The following is a 27,388-nucleotide window of genomic DNA, read 5'->3' as shown; positions in this document are numbered from 1 at the left end:
GAGTTCAGGAAGGTGGAAGAAACAAACTTGAAAGATGTAGAGAAAGGACATGAGAATGTTGTAGCTTCACATCATTGTGCTTCATTCACCTTGGTACATTTTGGTAACTCTAAAATACTGGGTTTGTTTATTGGACAATAAAAGTTAAATTTATTTAAAGAAAAGAAAGAAAGAAAGATTTACAGGCAAAACTTCATATTTGTAAATAAACAGAAGGTCTCATGGGACTAAGTTTTTGTACTGCCTGTTCAATTTCTTTTTTTTTTTTTTTTATGAGCAGAAACCCCACTATACGTCTAAATTAGAAGGGTGGTAAGTCTGAAGAGCAGTAGTTGAGGGTAGCATACATTCCAGACATATTGAAACCATCTCAAAATGATCCCACACTCTTAAGCATTAGGAACCCTCAAAATTCAAAGCTACAGGTAAAGTGAAAATCCAGGGCACACAGATAACATAACTCTGCCTAATACTGACACAGGCAATGTATCTAATGATGCTTGTTATTTCAGTCTAGTCTAGGACAACAAACACTGAATGCATGATAGCCGTATTATTACTGCACAGTGTCATCATAAGGGGAAATGTAGCTCATGTGGGTGCCCTTCCTCTGCTTCTGCTCAGACTATTTGTGAAAATTAGATATATAAAACACTCAAAAGCCGGAATCAAAAAGAATAGGATAACCTCGGCTTTGATAGGAACTGTAATTAATCTGCAGCCTGTTACCACAAAACTTAATTTAGGGAAATTCCTAGTTAGAATCAAGAATGTTAAACATTTGTGTGAATAAGAACAGTATGTGCAGTGGCGCTAGAAGTAGCAATATTTCTGATTCAAACCATGCACTGAAGAGTTGTTGAGGTTACAGAACTTCTTCCCTTTTAAAATTAAGTGCTTTATGAGAGAATGAAGTTATTGACTGCTGATCACTTCCAGACACAGAATGGTGGTCTATTGGTCCCTACCAGAGTGTACTAGCAGTTCCACATGATACATATTAATGGAATATGTCATTAATTCCCTAAATATCACTAAACTGGTCAAGTCATTAGAAGTTTCCATCTCCTTAAAGAAAATCTAGCTGCTTCAAATTTTTCAGCTCTATGAAAACATCTGCAGAATATGGAATCTGTTAAAACAGCAGCATCTACATTGTGAGATACCAAGATTTTAACCCTAGCTGTTTTTGTTATGGAGATCAGCATATTCAGCATCCAAATGGAGTTTGAAGATTTTTATCCAGATCATTGTTTTGAGGAGAACTCATGCGTCTCTGTTCTATACATGAGCACTACCTTTTCTATCCCATAAAACCAGAAAATATCTATGTTTATGGTTTGAGTTATAAAATAATGTTATTATGTATTGTCAGAATTAGATTTTTGTGTTGTAAGGTTATTTACTTCTTAAATGGCTAAACATCAAGGGAGGCTTTTGCTATGGTTATGAAATGGTCAGTTATTATTTGCCTTCATCTTCATGCAAGGTATCCTCAAAGCTTTGGTTTTACATAAAGTGTAGCATTAACACAAAGTGAATCATATTCATAGGCACTTTTGAGAGGAAAAATGAAAATATTTTAAATTAATATTGTGTTTTAAGAGGCAATCCTAATTTACCAAATACTCATTTCTCATCAGAGAAAATTACAGTTATTTTACAATATTTATAAAATTTCATTGGAAGATTCTACTGACTAGTCTGACCATTATCAGTTGTTTCTCTTCTTTCCATTTAATGGAATTGTACTTATACAAGTCAGTCTCCAATTTACAGTTGCTTTCTGTTAATGCACTTTATATACTGCATTTCTTAAACATAGCTTCCTAAATCTGATATGTGATTATGTTCTTAAATCCTGATAGTACATTTCTCACTGAATGAAGTCTGAGTGAAGACATTTCAGAACTTGTATTAGAATCTGTACATAAAGAAAAGTAAGTATTCACCAATGGAAGTCTATATTTCAAATAATATATGCAAAATTAAGAAATATTAGGAAAGTCAAATTCTCTAAAATGCATTAGGCACATTATATTTATTAATGTGATTTTTCACTCACAAATCCACAGTCAATACAAGAAAACTAAACTTTTCATTTCAAATGTGAGTGGATACAAATGCCTTAAAAAGCACAAAACCTACCTATATGAAGAAATAAACAAAATTCTTAATGAAGTAAGTTAAAACATGCAAATAAAATTCTAGACCATTCATCATTTATCAGTAGTGTTCACAACATAGTACTTTAAATACTGGAAATGTAACTATTTTTGTTAAATGCAATAACATTTGAAAATACTTGCTCTTCTAAAAACTGCTGTATGGTCTCAGAGCTGCAAAGGCCTTCAGCAGCTTTAAATCAGCTTTAAACTTTAAACCCATGGATTGAAGGAAATGTCTGTAAATATATTTGACAAATACTTAGGAACATTCCTTAATGAGAACATGCACATTCAATTCAAATTATGTGGAATGTAAGGTAGCCAGAACATTATCTAATATCTGCTTTTTTCTGCAACCTTTGTCTTCATTTATGTGGCTTTCATCTGCCTTGAAGTTCTATCAAAGAATCTAAAAAGAAAAAAAAAAATGATGGTAAGAGATGTAACCTTAGAGGAGGGTTTTTTGCATGTTGGTTACATGGCTGTAAATCCATATAATTTATATTATATTTTAAAATATTATTATTTCTTATTAATTTAAAGCTATTTGACAAAAGAACCAATTTCTTTGTTCCAGGATGAAATTTTCATGAATGTAGTTTCACCAGTTCATTACTTTGTTAGTCTAAGTTTCTTCATCTATACTCAAAAGAGCAAGGTAAATGATAAATGGTCAAGGGAACATGGTGAATTCTTCTCCCTTCTTGAGCTATAAGAGATTTTCTATAAACTTGGAACTAGGAGTCCTTGCAGCTACCAAGAAATTGTTGCATTTAGCCAGACAATAGTTCTGTGCTAAAGGGAAATAGTTACATGAAGACTAAATGAAGACCATTATAAAGGAGACATGGAAGTATATAAAGTGAACATATGAAGTCTTAACAAAGTCAAGTTCTTTCAGAAACAAAATTTAATTTAATTTTTATTATTAATTAATTTAATTTTTAAAAATGTAAATGGAAAAAAGTATTTAAAAATAATAAGCTGCCAAGAGAAATGGACCTTGTTTCTGTAAGTAGGAATGGTCAAGGCCAAAGCAGGAATGAAATATTAATGGCCATCTATTAGACAAAGAAAATTATTCTACAATATTTGACTCAGTAATCCTAGAAGTCCTTGTACTTGTATGTCTTAGTATCTTCTGAATAACATAATCCGATGTTTAATATTAGTGTTCATTTGAAACTGAAAAACGACAGTTCAGAGTTAATCAACAAAAGATCATGAAGGAAAAGTGAATAATTAGAAAATGAAGACCATAATGTAAATCTTTATTACAATTTTTCACCAATTAATGTTTGCAGGCTAGCTGTGTGAACTGTTACCTTTTTGCTAACCTGTATAATTTGTTGGATAAAATCTATTATCTAAAGATAAGTCAGCTTTAATACAGCAGTTCAATGCCATCCATTTAAAAATATTACTATCATCAGTATATGGAAGAAAAGTAAAACTATTCACTGCCAGGACTACAATTCACAGCATTACAGAAAAATCACTGGACATTTCAGTAGAATAAATGTGATGTACCTTTAAGCGAGATACATCCATGTACAAGGCTTTACTAAAACATCCATCAAGCATTACTGAATAGCTAGAAAAACACAGAAGTACTCACTGAGTACTTTACCTCACTGAGGTCTTTAAAAGGCCATTTGTAGTCAGGAAAGTATTCAGATTTGTTACTCCGAAAACAAATATCCTTGTGTCTTTCTCCTTGTGCACACCTCTATTTAATACTTTTTCCACAGACAGCTGGTAACGAACAGGATGTACCTAGGGTCTGACATCCTTTTGTGACATGACATCCATAGTGAAAAGCAGGAGCTCCAAAACAATTAAATGGTTTATCCGAGCTCTCATGCTAGATGTCATTATCATCATCGGGATCAAAAGACAAGCCTTCTAACTTGCCAAAATGATAGCTAGTCCAAAATATATGAAAGTTCTTTCTGGTCAGTACGTTAAAGGCCTAGCCTCTGCTCTAAATTAAAAAGCACCATCTCACCACTTCAAGGCCATGTATCACATTAGAATGTGTTTTCTTTATCAGTGTGATGTTTTCACATTGCATTTTGTAATGTAGTAATTATGCAGCTTGCCCCACAGTTCTTTAAATTAATGCATAACTTATATTTAATAATAACATACATTTAATAATGCTATTTCATTGTCATAAATATTAAAAGCTACATAATGTATGCACATATAAAGACTGCAGTAATGAAGGTGTTTTAAATGAACAACATTGATTGAAATTCAAGTGCTGAGGCTCAATGGATCCTGAAAGTAAAACTGACTGTACGAATAAAACTACAATTGCCTTTGTTGATCTTCATTGTCTAAGAGAAGAGGAATACAGCATATGAACAAGGGAGATGAACAGTGATGGAAAATTTCAAACTTTCTTATTTAAATAATCTGCAATGTTGATGTTCTGTTAAGGAAGGTGACGGATTGCCTTGCAAACGGCAGGCAAACCTCACCCATTCTTTATCCTCACCTGTACCCTGGCCCTTTTCTATGGCAAGGACCACCAGACCTGCCAGACATGGCCCTAAAAGCTCCAAGTACCATCTGGAGGATAGCTCTTTTGTGGTGGGAAACAAGGAAATGGCCATTAGGCTGTTTTCCAGGCAAGCCCTAGGGAGGGCAGGAACTCTGAGCATGCCAGGGCACAGCTGGAAGAACCCCAGCTGGCTGTACTGGGGAGGTGCCAGGCAGTACTGGAACTCATGGGCAGCTGAGCGTTCCCTGCTAGGACCTAGGCAGACTCAAAGAGATGACCAAATTATGTGAGGAGATACAGAGCAGGCCAGGATAAAGAGGGCTTAACACTGGCTTAAATCCCACTTGCTGCAAGCTGTGGATTGTATGTTCTGCACCTTAGAAATGACAAATTTAAAGTGTTTATGTGAGCAGTGTTCTCTTAGCTTTTTTAAGTATGTGACAAAACCCTAATAATCCCATATTGCAATATTCAGACACAAATTTCAAGAATCCCGCAACTGTGGGAGTAATATTTGACACATGGGTGGGAAAGGGTTCGGCCATAAAATTTACAGTTCAAGAATATAAAAGTAGAAGTTAAGAAAGGTTAAAGTCAAAAAGTATCTAGGTCTGTGGATTTTGATGCTGCTTGGAGTTGCTCAGTTGCTTTGCTTGTTGTATGTGGTTATTAATGTAATTAAAAGGTCTCAGTCTCTGTAGCCTACGAGAGGGACTGTACAGCTCAGTTCTTGCATTAAGCAAAATTACTTTTGGAATAATGTGATAAAGTATATAAACATTTCTTATTCAGATGTGGCTGTGTTTTAGTTTCTGTACTGACAAACTGAATAGTAGCAGTCCTTCAGTACTGAAGAATTGAATAGTACTGTGACAAGATTTCAGAAAACTATTTCAGATTATTTCAGTGAAGTATATTTCTGGGCAAGGGAAAGAAATATAAAGAAACTGGGAGGTAGAGGAGGCTCTAAGAGAGTAAGATGGTAAAATGTTAACAAAAATATGATAGTTACCATGGTTTTCTGCAAAAGAAATTAATTCTTCACTATTCTATTAGTTCTCTTTTTGCACATTTTTTTTTTTAAGAAGCTAAAAAATGAATCGGTCAACAATTTTTGGACTTCATAAAGCTTTCTCCACAGGAGCAGGTGCTAACGAAGCTAAGTAGTCACCGGGGGAGAGGGAAATCCTCATCATGGGGTAAAAACGGCTAGATGAAAGTCTAGAGTAAAAATATTTAGTCATCCTGCTCTATGGCTGAAAGATTTCAGTGGGATGCTCTATTGTTTCATGCTATGATGGTTGTTATTTAATACGTGTACTAATGAATTGGAAAGAAAGTTAGGCAGTGAGATGGCAACATCTGCAAATTGCACAGTTAGCTAGGTTATCAAGTCCAAAACACTGTGTGGGGAACTTCAAAAGGGAACCCTCAGAACTACAGCAGTGGATGACAGTGTCAAATGAAATTCAGCAGTGATGTATGAAAGCTAGCAGGCATTGAAAGAAGTGATCTGAACTATTTATGACCTCTGTTGTGTTCTAAATGAATTTTAAAATACCAGGAAAAGAGTCATTGTGGACAACTCAATAAACCTGTGATCTCTGTTAAGGTTTCAGTGGCCTTTCCCCTATGTTTATAAATCCTTCAAGTAAAAGAATCCTTTTGCCACAAACCAAGAAGCAATGGCAACAAGATCCTATCTGCATGTTATTAATTGGCATACAGTACAGATGATAGCACATAATGCAGCATCATCTCTTATTTTGACTGCTGTAGTAGAGAAGAAATGAGCAAAAGGAGAGAAACAATATATTTCCAAATATGTTGTACCTTTTTCTAAAGTATAATAGTAAGTGAAGATTCAGTGAAAGTGAGGAGATGCAAATTTTACATATGTAAAAAGAATATATTTTCTCTGTTAAGTAAGTCTCTAAATGTTAATCACTGCAAGGGTCCAAACTTGTAGGTGCTTTCATTTGGGAGGGCAATTTAAATGTGTAAAGCCAAACTGAAACCAAAGTGCTTGCAGGACGAACCATTACAGCGTGCTGAACATCCCATACAGATTCTTCTGAGTCAGAAATTCAGAGGAGACGGGTAACAGTGAAGGTCTTAGTTGAGTCCTTCTGTCCTGTTGTTTCCTCTATGGTGCAAGAACTTCCCTGTCTGTGGTGCTGTTGAAACAGCTGGGGGGTTTCTGTCAATCGTCCTTGTCCCTTGCTTATATTTTAGTTATGACTTAACACAGGGTTTACAAAGTTATGCCTGTAATTAGTCAGATCGTTGCTCTTCTGCATCTGTTAGGCACATGCTACATGCATCTCCCTACAGTTTAAAGGTAAGGATAATAGTAAATCTTATATGGTATAAACAAATGAACTACACAGTTGTACAAGAAATGTACTAGTTTTACCATGAGCAGTCACACAATCACAGCAGTGATCTTCACACAGTATCCTTCCAAATGGAATAGATGAAAGAGAATAAGGAAAATGTAAAATAAGCAACATTTTTTAGTATTATGTGCGAAACTGATTAAAATAGATTTCAAGGAGAAAAGTGCATTACGTAGTTGCTCAAACAACCGTACTTTTCAAAATGTTTGTAAAAGAGTAAATTTGTAGAAATCCATCAAAAGGTGTTCATTAAGGTGGCCATGATTCATTCCCTTGATGGAACTTTTGGTGCAAAGGTTTTTGTAGGGCAGAGAGGTAAGAGGTCTGACAAGTCTTTTGTTAAATTAGCTTGAACTTGGTGTAGGTGGAACATGCTCACATATATCTATTGTTCAGCATAAAGAAAAGGTTCCGAATTTGCCTAAACTTACATAGCTGTCTCGTCTTTTGCCAGGCTGTCCCATATCATAATTGCAGCAAAGAATCTCATAAAAACCCCAAACCAAACCGAAGAGATGAGTTGAAACCTTGAAATAGTCACTTTTAACTCCAAGGCAAATCCATGCACTGTTCTAATCTCTGCCTTCTTTGCTTCTATCTGGAAGTGGTGTCTCGCCCTTTCATATACTTGCCTTTAAATTCCTAAATTCCCTGTTTCCAACATTAAAAGTTTTTCATCATTCTTTTGTCATTAAATAGTCCTCTTAATCCCTAAATACTTCCTGTTCTTTTTTTTACATTATTTTAAATATTTTGAAATATTTTAGAATATTTTCATATCCTCATAAAAACCTCTATTCCCTGGATTAGGATAAGGAGGTTGCAGAATTCTCACGGTGATGTTGCTATCACTGTCTCCTTTCAATCCCTATCAAGGCAGGTGAAACTCTATTTTCCCTTGAACTGCTGCCATGCTTTGAGCTACCTCCTCTCTATTGATTCTTGCCACTCCTGTGGTTCTTTGACTTCCTTATTTTCATATGAAAGCACATAAAAATTAGAGGTAAAAATGATCCATTATGCTTACTGAGCCAGTGAAGGATTAGTCCATACTCGTGTTTGGTGTAAGCTAGTTTTGCAGAAGTTAGCCATTATCTTGAAATAGTGTTTCATTGTGAAAAAGAATTCCTTGTTACACAAATAGAAATTCTTATTCTGATATGTATGACTCTGTATGGAAAAACTCTGCACTTTTGCTGTGGAAATAATGCCCAACAAATACTTGTAAGATGTTGCTGTGCAAGTACTTAAAATATTTACATCTCTTGACAGTCCTCCAGTCTATGATAGCAGCTACCTAACACACCTGTCTTTTTCTGAAAACCCACCAGATTATTCAAAGTGTTTCTGATAACAGTATGGCCAGAATGGGATGAGCTAGTGAAAGTTCATTTGACTGGTACATCTCATTTGAGACTAATTTTTGGCCATACCTCAGTAGCCATGGCAAATAAGAAACTATTACCTTAAAGTTTGTTTGTGTATAGGTTATCTCAACAAACCAAATTTATATAGAAAACAAATATGTAGTGCAAGCTTTCTGCCCAAGACTTTCTGAGTATGCTATGCAGTATTTTACTTTTATATCAAAATGGAAGTACAAATGTTTTTTGTAACCTATGATCACTCCTTCGGCATTGCCTTTTCCATGTATTTTCTGGATCTAGTCCAGACGTTGAGGTTATTCCCTGCAAAATGTAAAATTAACTTAATTGTTATCCAAAATTAAGTTCAAATATTCTTTAACTGCAGGTAGACATGTCGAGATCATGTTTGTATACCCAAACATGAGCTAGGATTGTGATATTCAGGACTCCACCAGTTAATTTACTTTCCGTTAGTCCTTGATGAGTGTTGTCTTCCACGTTTAGCCTATAAAGCATATACTGGTATGGCTCACCCAGCTGGCACTGATACCTATCACTCTGCTTTTCCCACTGATCTCTTTTCAAAGCTGCTAAGACCATGGTGGTCATTTTTGCATTGATTGGATGAAATTCACTTCAATGCAGACTGCTTATGTACATACTTAAATTTAGAAAACAGATGTTTTATGACTATGAAAGACTTCAAAATTCAAATTTCATATATGGTCTGCATATGCTTGCTTAAAAATTTCTAGTTACAGTCACTTCAAATATTACCAGTTTCACTCAACTTGATTAATCTTCTGTAAAGCAATGGATGATGGTTTTATTTCCATGTTTCCTCTGACAATCTGGGTTCTAATTGCTTCAATGCTGATTTTAAATCATTACTCAGGACTATTTAGAATAACAGTAAGATTCATTAATTTTATGTTAAGAATACCACAACATCTCATTTCACTAACCTACAGCGGTCCTCAGTAAAGTCAGTTTTTATCCATGTTTACCATGCTTGAGTGTCATCTTGATTACTGCTGTTACGTACTGTGGATACAGGGAAATAGCATTGATATTCAGTCCCAATTTGGGTAAATTCTGACTTTAGTCCTGAAACAGAGAAGTGAGTAGACCTTAATAAATGACATGACTGGGTTTGCACAGATAAGTCCTTGCTTGAGATGACTTATTTTGAAGTGAAAGGATGGTCTGTGAAGGAAATGTTATTGCTCCATCAAGTCTATTTTATCCCTTTGGAAATGTATCTGAAATATACATAGACACTGTGGATTTTAATACCACACCTGTTAACATGATATCTGAAACTCTTTCAAATCAAAAGAAAAATCCTGTCTTCAGATCAGACAATGGGTCAATTATTTTTTGCCTGTTAAGAGCAGAATACTTTCTGGAGGAATCCGAGTTACACAATCATGAGTACTAATGATCATACCAAGACTCTAGATAAATGATTGTGAAGTGCCACTTGATGCTTTATGCTCTACAGTTACTTTCTTTTATACCTTTTTTTTTTTTCCTTCCAATTGGATGTTGGTTTTAAAGCAAGGCAAAATATTGTATTTTAATTTTTCCAAATATAGTAGAAAAAATGGTAAGAAATGAGATTAATAATGAATATTTTTAGCACTCATTTACTCTGCTCATAATCTGGGAATACGTGAGTATGAATACTTAGACAGCTCAAAAAGTAGTTTTCCCTGGAAATATAGGGAAACTGTGTGTTGATGTAATGTAACTCGCTATGCATTTATTGAGGGGTGAATGTCTGGCATTTAAAATTGAAAGCTGCTGCTATGAGGTCACTAGTTAAAGTAGTGACAGGAGTACAGAAGATGATTTTAAACAATTGAAATCTGTAAGAACTGATGGAGAGGTTGAAGTTATAAACCTGTCCTCATGTATTGTTTGCCTTGCACTCTCTGATACTCCTTACTGAATAATGAAAATGTTTGTTGACTCATTTACTGAATTTTAAGAATGAAGGAAGTGTAATGACAGTTTTCCAGGCTGAAAAAACACTGTGCTTCAACGTGCTTTTGAGAAATTCTAATATCATCAAGGCTTAATAGCGCCACTTTTCTATGGAAAAGGGTCACGTGACACTTCTCTTGCATGTGCACTTAGCAAAGCAGTCTGCCATTTCTGCATTGGATTGAACCACTTTATAAATAGAGTGACTTACGCATTTGGCTAGATCAGTTTGCAACCCAGGAAGTCCTGCAGTAACTGAACTAAAACCTACAGAAAATTTTGTAATTCATTTTTCAAATAACTATGCTTATGATGTCTGTACCCTATACAGAGGTATGTTTCTGCCTAATAAAGGAAAAACTGGAAGTGTCTCTCAGATGCTGCCTTATGCTGCCTTATGGCTTTACAAAGAACTTCAATGCTCCGATAGTGTAATGTAATAACATATTTGCTTAGCTTTCTGTATATTTTATTAATGGAATAATTCTCTCTTTAAAATAGTCAGTTATGTCTTTTATGACATGTATGGCATAATAGCTTTTAACCATGTTATATCAGACTCACCTAGAGATTGTATCATCAAACTGTCTTTCTAAACTTCCCAGATGTAGTTGAAATACCTGATTTTGTCATCAGGAGCTGTATATATAAATTTTCCTGCTTTGCAAAGATCCCAGGATGGATTCCAAAGATCCCAGGATGGAAAGGAAAAACAAAAGCAATTATTAAAAACCACATTATTGCTTGCTAGCTGTTACATTTTGTTGGCTTTTCTTCTTTGTCTTCTGGGGTACCTGTACTCAGCAAACTCAGGGGCTGACTGTACAAAGTAGTTCATGTGTTGGTAACAAGAGATTCCTTGCCCCAGAGCACTTATGTTGAACATAGTGTGGAATTTGACCTTTATGAAACAATTGCAAACAGGCCTTGAAATCACTGTAATAATATCCATGGAAATCAGAGAGGAGCTGGGAAGTGGGATCATTTTAGTGAGTATAAAATAGCATTTTATACCACTACCCGTCCTATGTACCCTCTGTCCTCCTTCAGTTCCTGAAAACCTTACTACAATTCTGCACTATTTCATTTTTCCAGCCTGGTAACCCTCTTAGTAGTATTCAAACCAATTCTCTTTCCTTATAGCCAGCTCACAGTCTTGTGTTAGAGGGATCATCTGTGCTTGTTTGATTCAAAGGAAGACCTTGGCATCCACTTACATGCAGTGTTGAAGACAGGATGTTGAGCAAGGAGGCCCTTGGACCTAACACGTAATGGCCATTTTTTATGCTACATAATGGAGTAAAATTTATGTTCCTCCTATTGCTGCTTATCCTACAGGCAAGTCTCCTACTGGCATGGAAGCATCTTTTTAAAGTGTAGTGCAGCTTTCACTTTTTCATGGAGAAAACAGGTGTATTAAGAGGGATTAACTCAATTTCCTTCTGTCACTGTCCTAAACTGCAGGTTTGGCCCTGAGAAGGCCAGGCCGGGGCTCATACAGCAGGATTTCCCACAGAAAACTGCCTTTCAAGGTGCCATTGCAATCTCATAATCAAAGATGAAGAAAAGATGCCTTTATTCTCTGATACCTGCACCTCCTCAGGTCCATGTTCAAGGCCTTATCCTCTCAAGGACATGCAGATGAAGTTCTTTAAGCTAACATTTTATGTCAAATTTGCTTTATTAAAAAGGAAGTTATGTTTTGGGGGCTATTTCAAGGGTAAATTAGTGTGGACTTGGGAAGTTTTTTTCTGTATGTGCAATAGTTCTTTAAACTGCTTGGTTGCACACGTTGCTGGTCTCTTTCAGCCAGCTGGTGGGTTCCCAGACAGAGTCTGTTGCATGCACACGTCATGTCGATTTCTGATGCACTTGCAAATACTGTGATCCCTAGAGAGGCATGGTCCTATTTGGGCTGAAATGCTCAGTCATTGTGATGAGATGTTCTGCTTAGGAATTCAGGGCACAACATAGACCTAGCTGTGGATTGTGCCATTCCACCTTTTTTTTTTTTTTCATAAGTAATGGATGTGATATGTTTTACAATGATATGTTTCATATTATGTTGTTGCTCTCAGATTGCACGTGTGAGAACACAGCATCTCGAAAATGATTTACAAACATGGATGCGGTGTCTGATGGCACTTTATTTGTGAAGGAAAAGGCATATGTTTGCCTTGTGGTGTGTGCCTGTAGATCAAAATCCAATGAAAAGTGTACTGACTACATCAGTGATAGGCAAATAAAAAAAAAATAAAAAAAATGCAAAAAGCTGAATGGTATATGGAGGTAACATACAATTTATTGATTCTTTCTTTATGCTTTATGGCTATAATGGACTTTATGAAAACTCTAAGCCAGTCTATTTTACCTTTGTAAATAATTGACAGAGAACACTCTTCTAAATTGGATGAGTGGAACAAGATACATGCAAGGAGATGACTGTACCAGTGGTAATAAGTATATGGTATATTTCAGCCCTTTTTGGAAAAGTTCAAATAAACTTCTTCATAGTGTCTGAAAATCAGAGATCTAATTTTGGTTTTAAATCTGTCATCACAACTATCCTTAGCTCTGCAATAATTTGCATTTCAAGTGTACTGGAATCTCTAAGCACCTCCTTTGTGTGTTGTATAATTACTGTTAATACCTGATTTCACAGTTATTTATAGCCTTGATGTATTACTTGACTGTTTCTAATATCTCATTTACTATTCTGACCAGTTTGAACAGCCTTCTACATGATACTTCCTGGAGTGTCTAGTTTTTTATCCTCTGGCTGTACCTTCTAATTTCTCTCTGGCTGTAATACAATCTCATACCTTTGCTTCAGACAACATTTTTATTATTATATTGCAGGGCTCAACATGGATACCAGAGAGTGTAGTCAGGCTAGTGCATGTACAGAAGATGGGGTGTCTAAAGAGGTGACTTGGAGAGGCCATAGTTCACACGGCTCCTGGTTCCAGCTAGGTATAAGGCCACTTATATTCTGCCTCAGTTCAGGTTGCCACCAAAAGAACTCTGTCCTCTTGCCAGTGGCACTCATTCCCACCTGGCCTTTTGTGCTGGCACTTAGTTTATGTGGCTGTTTAATGAGCCAGATTGTGCTGCAAATTAATCTTGTGTTTCTTCTGGTTTGCTTTTGGGGTTAGTTCCCCAATCTGCTTTACGATGCAGCTGTAAGATGCAAGTGTCAGCACAAACAAGGTGGAGGAACAAATGACTGAGAGCAGGAAGGAGGGCAGAAAGGACCACCTTTTTTGGCAGATGTCCTGATTTACACTAAGGGTTGAAGGCCCTGGGTTGCACACTTGCTGAGACCTGGCAAATGGGAATTACTGCCTTGCACGGGAGCAAGAGTCTGCCAAAAAAGGTGATTGGCAACATCACTCATCTTTAAATGACAGCAGCTCCTGGCTCCCTGTTCAGTTTCTATTGACAAGCTCTGTCTTTAATACAGGAGACGTATGTGAAGTCTGGCACCCCAGCCTTAGAAATTTGTTCATCCTTGCTGCAGAGCACCCAGTGGTACAGGTTACATAAAGAACTCTCTGCTATGTAAACTGGCATAACCAAATGCCTTATAGAAGATAAACATAATTGCCCAAACCCCTGGGTAGAAGCACCCATAACATTTGCCAAACAAAAAACCCAGGTAATTGGAAGACTGGAAGCACATTCTGAAATTTGTGTGTTGGATCTAAAAATCTCTGATTCCATCTTTCTAGCCCAGTGAGTTGGATTTCCCGTTGGGAGGTTCATTCAGCAGAGCTCAGGTTTTAAACCAGATATATAAAAACCACCAAAGTCTTTGCCTCAAGGTCTGCCATGGGAGTTACATTCCTGGATAAGTCAGAATACCATCTGTACTGCCAACTGCGACGTGACAGAGTTAAGCAAGGTTTTCTAAGCAACCAAAGGCACCTAACAAAAATAAGTAATACCTCTCTCCAGGCTACTTTATTTTTCCTAGACTGTCCCAGGCCTCTGAAGGGTGTATTTCAGATTGTGACTCCAAGTTACCCACATCTAACTTATCCGAAACCTTAGGCAGGCAGGCAGGCAGATAATGTTGCATAATGGGCCATAGGTGATGTCTGAATTGGATAATAAACCCTAATCTCTTGATCAAAAATGGAGGCAAACAGTTTTGGCAAGACAGTCTGAACTGGAGAGGGCTGTTGGTGGTGAAATGGAAGAATTGTGGTGAATAAATGGCAATGGATTTTGGCAGAGTTTACCATAGGAGGCACTGCAGAAGCTTAATCATTGGGCAGTGGCAGCTTATGTTCTGCCAAAATTCACTCCCTTTTGTGATACTTACATGAGTTACCAGGCAAAAAAACCTCAACCGCAGTTAAGGGTAAATACACATCGGGAACTAGAGGGAGAAAGCTTTCCAGAAACATTGTAATTAAGTGCAAACTAGGTACTTTTAATTTTAGAATGTCTACGTAAATCTATACATGTTAATGGACAGAAATGCAGGTCTAATACCCTGAAGTTTGCCCTAGAGTGATGTAGTAATTACCTGGTTATGAGCTGTGCATGTTAATTTTTGCAGATGATTTATCTGGTATATCTGGCTTTTAAAGACAAGATGTTCACCTCCTTTTTTATTTTTACTTTTTTAATGCTTCTATTTTCACAACAGAGCACAGATAGCATATTTAACAGTGCATTCCTATAATTATGAGTGAAGGGGGGAAGCACAGGCAAGAGTAGACAACAAGAAGTAAGACCTGAAGGTGTGGTAGCTACTCAGTTAATCCCTGAGGAGGAGGTAACGGGCAATAACATGAAGCCAGCACAGAGATGTGGCCAGAGTGGCAAGCAGAAAGGATACTTTTATCAGCATTGTTTCAAAACATCTATAACAGTAAGTATTAAAAAAGTAAAAGAAGCAATTACGGTGGTGAACCCTAATCGGATTTTTTACAATGTGCAGTAAAGGAACTACATCTTTACCCGAGAAACTGGGGCATGTTCTGGATGTGTCCTGCTTACCTGCTTGAAGAGAAACACACATCCAATGACAAATTTTGGGTTATTTTTAATTGAGACTGCATGCTTAGGAATTTGCAAATAAGACCTAGCATAGGGACTTCCAATGTTGTTTTGTTTAGTGGGGCCAGCGTTGGGCACGAAACCCCTCTGTTGTAAAAGTACTTGAGTGTCTCTTTTGTCTGAAAAGTAATCAAAGATACAGATTATATGAGCCTTCAATATTCATTGTTATTTACCTCTGAAAGATGTTTGCTTTGTGATTGCTTTTCTAAAGGAAATGATGCATTGTAATCAATTTACTGTGTGCAGTTTTAAATGTCGGGGACATTTTTGTTACTTAACTAGCGGACTCATGCGGTAAGGGGTGATGCAGACTTTTTGAAGAAAAGCTATTTTAAGGATTAACTTCTAAGAGATTTCAGGTTCAGTATATCTAAGTACAGTATATGCTTTCTTATTGTTTGCTTTATTAAAAAAAAGTTGTGTGGCATTTCAGGCAACAGCTAAGATGCACTAATTAAGGTATATTTTTGATATTTTTTATCATTCCATTGCTATTTTTCTGATTATTCCTTTAAACATGATAAGTACACAAACTATTTACTGTGATCACTTTTGACTATTGAGACTGTGTTTGAAACTTCTTGGGAAATAGTAAACATTTCTTTATTACCAAAATACATATTTGAGTGAATAATTCAATTAAAACGTCATAATCATACAATGCTTAAAAAAGCAAACTGCTCTATGTGTTAATTTGAAAAAAAAGAACTTTTAAAATGGAACTCCATGTAGCTTTTGTAGATACTTAGGGCTCTCTTCACTGTTGGTTGAGTTTATTTAAAGAGCTTTTCTAGTCACCTTTGAACCCAAATGATTTCTCCAGATGTACAGAAGTGAACAATGTAAAAATCTTGCTGCTTCAGCAGAACAGGATCCAGCTGGCAGGGAACTGGATCTGCAAGTCATTGGTTACAGCTGTGTTTCGATTTATGTGATGGTTGAAAAAATAAATTACTGGATTAAATGGCTAGAAAGAGGACTCTTTGTTTAGCCCTTGTGTGGGGACTGAAAGTGTTTATGGTGCTGTTTTCTACAGAGCCTTTGCAAAGTAAGCTGGACAAATAGACTTATTCAAAACTTCTCCGAAATGTTGTGCATTCAGCTTTATTTCTTTACAGAAGAAACTGTATGTTTTTGTGTAATGCTGTCAGCCAGCAACCGTTTTTAAGGTCTCTTGGCCTTTGAGAGTGGCAGTAGCATTTTAGCTATGTCTTTTAGGCATTGCAGTTTGTCACTGGGAGGCAGTTTCCTTTAGTTAAAGGTTTTAAAATGCATTTCTTGGCATACACACAAATACATGTAGGGACTCTGTGAAACTCATAACTTTTTAATGGGTTTAATATTTCAGCTTTGTATACCACTTACCTTTTGCTCTACATAATAATGCTGATGTAATTGTAAATTGGGTGCACAATAATTTACAGAGCAGGCACAATGGAATCAGAAACTAATGCCAAGTGTTTGGATTATCATATATCTTATTTAATTTTCTAACGACAGTGATTATGTCTTATTACCTGATATCCTGATTCTGCAAGGATTTACATGCTAAATTTTACTGAACAGTTCCATGTCTTTGCTAGGGCTGCATGGTGTATAGAGCTCATTGCAGCTTTCTTAGCTATTTTGCTAAGAAATGTGTTCATTTTAAAAAAAAATCTTTATAAGACTATGGTCCTGTGAAATCCCATAGGGTGCCTTTTCTACTGGAGATACCTTGGGTTGAAGGACTTGAGACGTAATTTCTTGCAGTGAAGTCCTAACTCCACTGAAGTCACTGGGCATTTTGCCACTTGCTTCTCTTAGGCTACAATTTCACTTTTAGAACTGGATTTTAATGCTTTTACTTATAACACATATTACAAGCCCCACAAGTGATTTCTCTAAAGTGGTGCAACTGCTTGTGAAGTGGTAGACTACAAAATGCGATCAAATGATTTGGTATTAGACTAATGGTAGTTTTAAGGGCTTCTTGCAGATGCTATGGAAAGGTAACTGATAGCATATAACTTTCAGTCACGACAGACAGTGAGCATATAGTGCATTTTTTTAGAACTTTAGGTGGCTTTCAGCATAATACTTTGCAAAACCAGGAGCTTTTCAGCACTTATACCTGTCTATTCAGCAATATTTCCTAGTAATTATTGTAGGCTGACCATTTAGTTTCATTTTACAGTCATAAAGCAGTCAGTAGCTGTAGCTGGGTATCAGTTACATTCTTTTTATTAAAACTTTTCTAAACCACTGTATTAACATGAAAAATTATGGTTGTGATTAGATCATAATTGTGTCTTATCAAGATCTAATTACTTTGTTAAAGACAGTTTGTACACATCATTTTCAAAGGAATGCCTTTATAAAATCCTACAAAATGCTGACCAAGGAGAGCTAAATAGCAGAACAGGAGTTCTTTTTCAAGGCAAAAATGAAATCAAACAAGTTGGCCAAGTTCCATCATAAGCCACCCTCAAAAATACAAGAGAGAGGCTTAAAATATTTTAAATAGAATATTCCCCCCCTCCTTTTTTTTTATTGTTGTCCCCGAGCAGCATTATTACATTAAGAGCCATGCGACAGAAAGTCGTGGTGATGCAGAATAAATAACCATAATGTATCAAAAGCAGACAAAGGTGTGATTGATCTGTCTGGAATTGGCAGACTCTTTCGCTGTGTCAGGCTGTTTCTTTGATCAATGAAGGTATAGCCTCTGACCTTTAAAAAAAATCAATGAGATTGATTGAAAGGAGAGAGAGAACTATGAGCATGCAGGATAGCTTTAACCTTCACTGTCTAGAAAATTTAAAATATTCTGGTTTTGCAGGCATTGAACCTCCTATTTTGTATTTTCTTATTAAAATGCTTCGCTTTTCCCCAGCCTACTTTTGAAACCTCTTAAGCAAGGCTGTGAAAGTGGTGTGTCTGAATGTTTCTCACAAATGGTTATCTTCAAATCACATTGTTAATAAAATAGAAGGGTTTTTTTCTATAGCAGAATTTGTACATTCTGTTACTGTTTGCAGTATGTACAGAATGTCTTTAAGTTCTTTTTATAAACTGATTCTTATTTGACATATATATATATCCAAGAATCAGTGCTCAGAAAAGTAGTTCAGATCATTTCAGAGGTGATATCCCTCTGAATAAAGTTACTTGAATTGCCCTATTTACCATATCAGGCCCCCTGATGATAGCAACATTCTATAACCATAATGGAGGGGTGTCTTCTGAGAATAAACAACATATTTTGGTGATCTTGTTCTACATAATCCTGTGTTTTTATTGATTTAATATATATAGACACATGTATATACATATATATATATATGCACACACACACACACATACATGTATACCTAATCAGTAAGGAGCGAGTAAAAATGTCATAGTGGAAAATGTACGAAGCGGGATTTTTAAAATAGTGCTTGGCACTTTACATCTTACTAAACAGACTGCAAATGCAGACTTGGCTGTTTAGTCAAAAACAGTTTTATGAACAGTTGAAGTTTCATTTTAGTACCAGGCCCTTTCTTCACATAGTGCTGATGCTGTATTAAGCGGTAACACCAAGCAATTAGTGAAGTAAGCATAAAAAATGTTCATAAACAGAAAAGTTAATTCATTCATTATTTCTTGCTTTCAAAGCTCAAGAAAACAACGGTCAAAAAAGAAAAAGTATCAGTGTTTAGTTTTCACAAATAATTATTTTTTAATCGAAAATGTCAGTGAAATCAAGATCCACTGAATAGTATTTGTATACTTTTAAAGTAAATCAGACTGCGATAATTTCTGCTGTCATATCTCTGTGTTTTAATATAGACCAGGTAAATGACAAATCAGCAAGGAGACAATATAATAGCATTTCTTGAGTAAGAAAGAGCTTTTATAGGGAGAGACTGATATTGCTGTTTCTCTGTAACTTTGTGTGATTTCCTTTCTATAATAGATTCTGTAGGCTATATATTTTTTTAATACTTCACAATCAGATGGGTATTTCAGCTAAGTTACAGTTACGTTACCTAAAATAGGACGAAGTCTGTGGGTAGCTTTTCTAATCAAGAAATTCAAAGGGTAGATTTTTGTGATATATCTGGGACTAGATAGCTGTGAGATTTTTCTGAAGTCTTCTTTGTCTTGCTGTTCATCAGTGAGGTAAGAAGGTATTATGGACAGTCATTCAAAACTATGGCATAAGCTTAGACACAGGTCACTCTGACCATCTTGTTCTTGTAAGTCACTTAAATGCTACATTAAAGGAAGCTAAACCTGTTATTTTAATGGGTATCCCTTTCACAAGCACTGTCATGAAGAAACTTTTGCTCCTAGAAAAAGAAGAGGGATCAGGCTGTTACCTCCCAGTCGGAGCACAATAAGAATACGAAGATGAGAGCTGCAAAATCAGAATAACTTGATATTAGTGCATTTCTTCCTTCATGTTAGACACATTCTGATTTTGCTCCAGTAGTATCTAATTCTTGTCATCACATTATCTTATTTGTTATTCCAGAGCAGCCTTATCTTTCACACGGTTTGTATTAATATTGCAAACCACCTTACTCTCGCTGTCTAAAACCTAAAAAGCTCATCCTGTATTTGAATGGGTTTTGATAATCTGACGCCCACATCCAGCCTCACCTCTCCTCCCTCTCTGCCCATAAGTAATAATCCAGGAAACACCTTTTATTTTCTTTTCTTATTATTATTTTTTTTGGGTGATTTCAGCAATGGCTGCTACTCTCATTCTGGTTTTCATGTACACAAACTGCATCTTTCCAGTGTGGATGTGAATGCTGTCCCCTTGTGGATGATGGTTACAGTCTGAACTGCTGCCTGCAAAACTGCGCTGTACCCTTCATCCAATTTAAGGTAGTGTCTCGAGCATCACATTCATTTAGCATTACTAAAGGGCAGAATTAAGATTCTTTTTGTATCTTATCCCACTGTCAGCTAAATCCTTCCCAGAAAAGATACAAAGCTGAGGTCATTTTTTCTCCATCTGTGAGGGGTCAGTTACTGCAACAAAGTCATTCCTGTCTGAGGTGTGAGCCTTTCAAAAAGCACCTATGCTAGCAGCCGAATAATTTTCTAGACCACTTTTTTACATTTCTAATGAAAACAGCTGGGTCATTAAATCCAGCAATCAATCTCCAATTATAACCTGCCTTGGACAGCACGATGCCCTGCCCCAGCAGGTCCCCTCCCTGCAGATGGACTCCTGGCCTCAGCTCTACCATGAAACACATATCTGATGCCCCTGTCCCATACCCAGTCCCAGCATGTCTAGGAGCACAAATTCTTCCCCAAAATATCGGTGCCATGGCACGGGGGCTAATTCTGCTATTCAGCATCACTGTGCTGCATGGACTAAGGCTGTGCATAGAGCTGCAAAGCAGATCTATGGTTAAAAAAGGTGTGGTTCTTCTTGGAGACAGGCAGTGTGTACAGACAGTGATGTAACTGTAAATGTAATGGAGTTTTCCTTCACTATTATTATTTGAGTGTATCAGCAGAATAAATCAAATTTAAGAGACCAAAATTCTGGATACCTGCTAAATGGATTCTTTCTTTCCTCCTGAGAAACTGAGAGGATATGTGACAGCTGCTGGAGCATTTTTATGAAAAGCTTTTTGATCTTTTCAGGACCTGCACAGGAATAAAAAAAAAAAAGTTAGATGGATGACATTTAATCTTCATACAGCAAATAATAATTGCTCGTATTCAAACCCAATGGTTCTTTTCTCCTTGCATCACATGAGGATTTACTGTAGTATGGATGCAAAAGGTAAATTATCAGGCAATTCTGTGCAATTCAGACATGCATACAAAAATGTCTTTCCAACTTTTTCACACTTACCTTCAAACTGAAAATGGATTTTCCTAGTGGTTGATTAGTCAGAACAAGTTGTTCCTAACTAGGTTGAGGGGAGACAAGTTCTGTAATACTGAGTTAGTGAAAGAAGTGAACAGCTTCAGTTTAATTCAACTAGTCTTCTATTTTTAATCTCCAAGGAAACAGCTGAGTTGAATGTTAATTAAACAGCAGTCTTTGATCCACCCAACCACTCCCGGCGGCATAATAATAATATATAAGCGCACACACAGCAAATATATAATAGGTACATTTAAAGCAGTGCATCTAACCTTGCCATATTCACACTTAAAACGTTTCTTGCTGACCCATTCTTATATTATTTAAATAGGGAAAGGAAGAAAGAGGGGAAAATGATAAGTTAAACTTTGATGATCTGAAAGGTAAGGCAGCAGAGTGAGTGTGAGTTCTTATTTTGAGGATGTATAAGGGTTAATGATTAGAAGAGTGGAATCAGGAAAGACCTTAAGCCCAGATCTATGACAGTGGTAATTGAGCTGATTGATTACGACATCTCGTTTCAGACGACTATTGATTTAATCTAGTCTGCAGTCCCATTGGCCCCAGAGGTGCTCCTGAGTGAGGCTCAGCACTTGAACCTGGGTACTCTTCCCTACTCACCGTCTAGATATAAATTTCCAGAATCTGTAGCCATTTATAATTTTCCGTCATGTTCATGCTTTTATTCAAAAGCTTCTAGTTTCAGCAGGCTAATGTTTTTAACCATTGAGAGGGCAGACACAGGAAAAATGAAATGGCACAGACTGAAAAGGGTGGGTTTAAAAAAAAAAAAAAGCAAGACAGAGAGCTGGGGCTATGTGGCTAGTATTTGCATCTGTTGTTTCTGATTCGCAGAGCTAGCAAAGGCTGCTTTTGGAGGCAGTCCACAAAGCTGGGCTATCAGTAGGCAGTTTGCTGTACGCGCACGTTCAATTATTAAAATAGTAGACTTTTTTTCTGTCTGATAGCCATAGCGAGGTCATGACATTAATTTATCCAGGGTATTGTGGGTAACTATACAGAAAAAAAGCATAAAGGGCACAGATGCTGGAGCAGCAAAAAATGGATGGGTCTGAGCAAAAGGAGATTAAGAGGCGATGACCAATCTAATGTACGTATAGCAGTAAGAAGCCGGCATCCGTCACAGACTATTGATGGCAATAAGTATTTTAAGCCATGCTGTGCATGTGTTAATTTTTTTTTTTAATACCTCAGTAAATGCTAAGCTGAATGCTGTAATCCTGTATTTTTTCAGTTTCCCAAATCTGATTTTGGTCTTGTTTTTGTTGTCTCATGCTTGGCGTTCTCCGCTTGCTCTCTGTCTCTGTCTGTGGTGTGTGTCTGTCTCCGTCTCTCCTGTTCTCTGAGATTACAAACTTAACTGTTTCCTACATTGTCTCCTTTCCCCTGTCCTTTTCCTACGAAATTAATTACCATCATGAGAACTGGTCATAAGCGTGTACTAGCTGGGCTTAGGGCGTGTACCCCGGCGTGTTGGCTTCCTTTCTTTACTTCGGGTCTGTGCAATGTTTTCTTTTGGACCTTTCCTGTGAGCGGATGCCCTTCATGTTTGCTGCCACTGTAAGGTTGCCAAACGGCTACCTGAGCTGGGACTGCGGTGTAGCACTGCATCCTGGGACCTGCCTGCCCGGCTACGCCGAGAGTTTCTACGGCACCAGGCAGCTCTGAGAATTGGCTGGCGAATTGCGTATCACCTGTCCCCCCCTCTGGTAAATAATTTTTGTACCGCAAATCACAGTGGTGTGCTATTGTCTGGAAAAATAATTCCCAAATACTGTTGGCATAAAAAGGGAAAAGCCGAAAGATTGTCAACACCGTAAGTCATTAAAGTCCCTTGCCTTAAGAACAAAGGAACAAGGTAAAAATGCACACAATAATTATGCTCTGTGGATTTTCATTGCCTGTCAGACAACTTGTGTGTGTGTTTCAGTTAACAGCCTTTGTGCTTTGTTTCGTGTTGTGTATTTTATATATGCGTCTTGAGTTTCTCTGTGTGTGTGAGTGTGTTTGTGTGTGTATTCAATGTACGTGTATGTGCGCAGACTTCTCTACCAACACGGAGCAAACACTATATAGATAAATACACAAGTGTAGCTCAAACATGCATTTTCAGTACTGTGGTGGTGTGAGTGTATCGCCATTGTTCTCTCACAGTGCTCCCTCTGACGCAAGCAGCTTCTATTTTTTACTTTATTTTAATTAAGAAGCCTAAAATAAATAAGAGGGAAAAAAAATTACTTAGTTTGGTTAAATACCAATTGAAGTCCAGAAACTCATGATTTCAGCACAGTGAATAGTGTTCAGACCCTGGCAGTGTTTTGGCTATGAGACAATTTCTACTTATAAAGAGCACAATGGGGGGGGAGGGGAGAAATAAAAGATAGCATTAATTTTGAGGAAGATTAATATTAGTTTTTTTAATGATCATTATTTTTTTAAGAAACAAATCCTTGTAGCTTTTGAAATCTAGTGTGTCCTTCTCACTGGTATTTATTTGAGCAAAGGAAAAAATGAAGAAGGCGTAGAATAAGCTCCTAAGACTGTTCAAGAATTACTGGCATTATTTCTCTCTACATCACGTGTGAGCCTGGGTTGCCTGCTATTCCTGAGGCAGAGAATCGAGGATGAAAGTCTGTGTGTCAGAGCCTGTTTTCACAACTGCATTTGGAGATCTGTCTTATTGATTAGGAAAAAAAGGGGGTGGGAATAGGAGTGTGAGGTGAGGGGAGGACCGACTGACTACTGGCTTATTGCAGCTCAAGACATTTTCTTCCGGAAAGATGTCAAACAACTGAGACACAGCAACAGAGGAAGTAGAAAGGTGGAAAAATAAGAAGAGGGACCCTTTGGAAGAAATGAAGGCATTCCTTATGAGAGCCTTGAGGCTTTTTTTTCTTCTAACATCTGACCCACAAGGGCTAGAGTGACAGCGTCATGCAAATGCTGCAGTCCAGCAGGTCTGAGAGAGAGGGTGGATGCTAGAGAGTGAGTTAATGTTAATGATGAGTGCAGTGAAAATACCAGCCGATACCACCCCCTCCACACACAACTGCTCTGAGTCAGCATCCGCTGCTTTGCCTTGCCTTTTTGTGCGTGTGTGTGTATGTGCGCGCGCATGTGTATGTGTGTGTGTGCGTGTGTGTGCTAGTGACTGTGTGTGTGCATGGAAGGTAAAGCGAGTCAGTCAGTGAGAAGCAAAGGTACGTTTGAGAGCAACTAAAATCTGACTGATTTCCATCTTCAGAGCATCAGATGTATTCCCTAAAGAGGATGGGTCTATGCGATGGGGGTGGTATAATTATGTTAATGTCATATTTATAGAGGGGAGAGATTTTTCATTCTAATTATTGATTTGAAAGCTGTGGTCAAAATTGTTTGTTAAATCATGATCCTTTAAAAAAAGAAATTGAATGAAATCTAGGGACTGCTATACATATATATATCATATATATATTTTGTTTCGTTTAACTATTTTGTGTCTGAGGCATAACTGATTGAATGGTGCACAGTGACAAAGAAACGGCTCTTATATAATGTTGCATTATATCATCAGCTGCAAGAATATTTTAAATAATCCAAAATGTTCTGAAATCTGAAGTATCATTCTGGAGGGGAGGGTGAAGGGCAAGGGTGGGGGTGGGGGTGGGGGGCACTGGCAAATCTTTTCTTCAGCAAAGCGCTCTGTACAGCTTTCTTGTAAATGGATGATTCACCTGTTCGACCAGCAGAGATTCTAATTCTTCCCCCCCCTCTTCTCTTTTTTTCCTTTTTAAAGCTGAACGGCTTCCCGAAGAGCACTGAGTTTTCTATGCCAGATTCTGCTCCAGTGGCTAGGACCTTTATGGCTGCTGTTTCTTTTGCTCTGGGCTCTGATGGAGGAAAAAAAAAAAAAAAAAAAAAAAAAAAAAACCAACCACGGTGGATCCTGTCCCTAAAGTAGAAATTTTCTTTTTCATTCTGCAAACAAGGCTAAAGATCGGAGGAGAATGAATGCAAAAGTAATTCGGGATTGTGGTCGTGCCATTAAAAGTGTTCGGCTTCAGAATGAAATTATTCGGGAAATCTGAGTATTTCTTCTTACTGTATCGACAGTATTTGAAAGTTATGTGTGCTTTGAGTAATCTGGTTCAAGTGACAACAATCTCTGCATGTCAATGTTTTCTACAGCTTATGGAGCGAAAGCTACTTTTGCCATTGGAAAGGAAGAAGCTTTTGCTAGCAGCCTGTAGAAGGATTAAATGTTGAACGTGGGGAAGAGGCAAAAAGTGAATACACGCCCAAAGGTTATCCTTGCATCGTGAATGGGTTTAAAGTACTCTGTAACCCAGGGCCCACCTGAACAGTAGGACTAAAAGTATAATGGGGAAATATTTCAATTAGAACCCCCTTAACAAGCATTTAATCCTTCTTTCAGGCATTAAGGGAAATAGAATAAAATTGTTACTGTACAAATCTGCTGGAAGCAGATTTTAACCCATTTTTAGACACTTCCCTGTGATGCTTTAAAATATGGCTACTTGTGAGAGGAGGCAGTGAAGATTTTTTTTCCTGTGTTCTTTGTTTTTTCTTTTCAAAAGTTAAGGACTATGCTCTGAGAAAAGTCTGTTCAGTCAGCTGATACATTGTTTGAATGTATGTATGCATCTTGTCTGCTTATTTGATCTTTTCTGCCCCCTACTTGAAACTGTGGTTTGTTTATTGGGGGGAAGGAGGGGTTGTTGATTTGGGGGGGGATGTTGGGTTTTGGGTTTGTTTTGGTTTTGTTTTTTGTTTTTGGTTTTTTTTAACAATAGCAGTGAAAGTTTTACTGACAGCGATTATGACTACTAAGCAATTGAGTTTATTGGAAGACGAATTCTACTGGATCATATCGGACTTTTCCTAGTCCCTGAGACCCTAACTTGTGAGGTTTTTTAGCAACAATCACAAGTCAGGCTCTTGGGACCTAGGCGGAGGGGAACCAGCAGCTTTGGACTGTGATTGTTTCTCTGCAGAATTTAGAAAATCAAAGGAGCTTTACTTGTCTGGAAGGGAAAAAAGAAAAATATACCTTTTTCAAATGTTAAGAAGCAGAGCTGTTGCTAGAAGAAAAAAAACCTGTTATCCTTTGTGCAACATTAGGATGTTACATACTTGTCTGTTTAGAAAACTGGACTAGATGCCATGTAACATTCAGAATTAAAATTTAACCTGAATGCCAGTTAGCACCTCAAAACAAAAACAAAAACAAAAACAAAACAACCCCAACTCTGAACAAATACTAAAATATACAAACGGCTGTCAACCATATTATTATTATTATTATTATTATTATTATTATTATTGGCAATTCTGACATAATTACCACAAAGTATATTTTCAGCTGTATTGTTACAGCACTAATTAACTTTTCAAACATGATGCATAAACACCAATGTTTGAGGCCTAGAAAACATTAAGTCTATTGTTGTTTGAATAATGATTTCAGTCTAGAGGAAAACTGTTGCTTAGCTTTTCCTGTAACATGGGACAAAGATTATTTTGTAGTTAGTTGCCATCATTTTTCTTTGTCTAAGTGAGAACACAATATGGCATTTAAAATATTTTCTCATTTAATTTACATCTTAATCTGACAGAGGATATTGGTGTGAAAATCATACTACAGCATTAAGATCGTTTTGCATACAGAATCACATTTCTTGTACCTGTTCAATTTAAACTGAGCCAGCAATACTCTAAGCACCGGACTCAGCTTTTAGCCTCTCTATCTCTTTTTGCTTTTTCACCCTCTGACAAAAAACAGAGTGAGGTTTACATTGTCCCTCATGTGTTCAGTACTTCACTGACTTTGCATGAGAAGATTCACAAGCACACAAGTTATTCTGCACTGTTCATTAGTCTTGAACTTCTGATCCACAACACACAATTTGTATTTCTTAATATTTTATGGGTAGGTTAGTTCTGAGTAATTTTCCTCTGTTTCCTGTGTCTAACCCAACATACTGCAGGACCTTGTT

At 37.0% G+C, this 27,388-nt stretch overlaps 1 long non-coding RNA gene across 5 annotated transcripts in view; it reads left to right on the top strand.

The window, feature by feature from the left end:
• The window catches only part of LOC308058564, a 351,504-nt gene extending 324,479 nt beyond the window's left edge, over window positions 1-27,025 (top strand). For all 5 annotated transcript variants that reach the window (XR_013925880.1, XR_013925881.1, XR_013925882.1 and 2 more), the window contains one exon: window positions 25,168-27,025. This is a non-coding gene — a long non-coding RNA (uncharacterized lncRNA). The remainder of the gene's footprint in view (window positions 1-25,167) is intronic.
• Window positions 27,026-27,388: the final 363 nt, after the last annotated feature.

This window comes from Falco punctatus (genome assembly GCF_963210335.1).
Source record: "Falco punctatus genome assembly, chromosome: 2".
Taxonomy (NCBI): domain Eukaryota; kingdom Metazoa; phylum Chordata; class Aves; order Falconiformes; family Falconidae; genus Falco; species Falco punctatus.
The sequence above is the reverse complement of the archived record's forward strand: the minus strand, read 5'-3'. Positions and strand labels throughout refer to the sequence as shown.